Source organism: Cyprinodon variegatus, unplaced genomic scaffold (assembly GCF_000732505.1).
Source record: "Cyprinodon variegatus isolate N-32 unplaced genomic scaffold, C_variegatus-1.0 Scaffold638, whole genome shotgun sequence".
NCBI lineage: Eukaryota > Metazoa > Chordata > Actinopteri > Cyprinodontiformes > Cyprinodontidae > Cyprinodon > Cyprinodon variegatus.
The window spans coordinates 107,475-109,246 of NW_015151091.1; the positions used below are offsets into that span (position 1 = coordinate 107,475).

Consider the following 1,772-nt stretch of genomic DNA (forward strand, 5'->3'; position numbering starts at 1 on the left):
CGTACACTGCGATTTTTTTTTTTTTTCAGTTGTTTCACGCAGCTGCTGCTCACACTGTACGACTAATCGCAGGGTTTAGTCGTAACATTGTGAGCTTACAGCTCACAATTTATGTTCAGCCCGACGCTCTGATGCGATCTATCTGCTCACACTGTACGACTAAAAACCACGTCGGTCTCAGCTCTGAAGTGAGATGGAGCTGCTCTATAGCTCTCTATCCTGAAGCCAAACAAATAGAAGAAGGATATTAAGCTCACTATAGTGAACCGCGCTGCCTTGGCAATTTGTGCAATTTTGTGCTGAAAGCCCTAAAAAGAAAAGACGATGACGTATTTGAAAAAAAGACATGGCTGAGCAAACGTGGCTGCTACGGTCTGTCAATTTTATAGAACTGCATTTCACTCATTGCACCCCCGCCATGCTGCTGTGTTTACATCTGAGAGGAAGAAGAAAAAGAAGAATCCTTCTTGTGCCCTGAGCGATTTGCCCACGACGGTCGGGATCGAAAGATTCTCGCACGACTGGAAAATCACACAGTGTACGCTTGGCTTTAATGATTTAGCAGTAAGAAAGTGTGGACAAACATAGCCTCCATGGTTGAGTCCATGGCCCAAACAATTGCTGACCAAAAGAATAAAAAAGGTCAGTCCCTTTTCTGAAGGTGTCTGACTCTAAAGAACGTCAAACCTACAGTGACACAGTGGTGGCAGTGTAATGCTGAGGGACTTCCCAACAGATCCTAATAGTTGATCAATTCTGATGCCCTTCAGAAAGTGTCTATCCACTGACAAGTCAAGGTCAAACAGCAAATCATGCAGGTACTTTTTCAGGGTTTTTGATTTATACCATGTAAATGCCTTGAACTGACTTTAAACATACAGCTCATGCTGGACAGGGGAGTTGAAATGTAATAAAAACAATTCTAAAGAATGCTTCACAGCTACCAAGAGTTCCATTTTGCCTACTGACCAGTCTGTTTGGAAATCTGCATTTTGTATTTACTCAAAAAATGAATAATATTTGTGTTGTGAAAGTGCAAAAAAAGGGTAAATAGACATACAGTGAGGAAAATAAGTATTTGAACACCCTGCTATTTTGCAAGTTCTCCCACTTGGAAATCATGGAGGGGTCTGAAATTGTCATTGTAGGTCCATGTCCACTATGAAAGACGTAATCAAAAAACAAATCCAGATATAAAAATAATTTGTTTGCTATTTAATTGTATGATACAACTTCAAATATGTATTTGTACACCTGTCTATCAGCTAGACTTCTGACCCTCATAGTCTGCCTTCAAAATGTCCTCCTCCACTCCATTTATTATTCTAAATTAGATGCACCTGTTTGAGGCTGTTAGCTGCATAAAGACACCTGTCTACCCCATACAATCAGTAAGAATCCAACTACTAACATCGCCAAGAACAAAGAGCTGTCCAAAGACACTAGAGACACAATTATTCACCTCCACAAGCCTGGAAAAGTCTACTGGGAAATAGGCAAGCATATTGGTGAAAAGGGTCCACTGATGGAGCAATAATTAGAAAATAGAAGAAGCTAAACATGATTGTTAATCTCCCTCGACTTGGGCTCCATGCAAGATCTCACCTTGTTGCGACTCAATGATCCTAAGAAAGGTGAGAAATCAGCCCAAACTACATGGGAGGAGCTGGTTAATGACCTGAAAAGAGCCGGGACCACCGTTTCCAAGGTTACTGTCGGTAATACACTAAGGGCCGGATTTATCAAGATCCAATTTTGCGTGCAGTAATTTG

The 1,772-nt window shown here is 41.2% G+C and overlaps 1 protein-coding gene across 1 annotated transcript in view; it reads left to right on the plus strand.

Annotated features, from left to right (window-relative positions):
• Window positions 1-1,772, plus strand: part of LOC107096608 (protein Wiz-like) — a 15,411-nt gene that overhangs the window by 9,124 nt on the left and 4,515 nt on the right. The gene's annotated exons all lie outside the window — the stretch shown is intronic.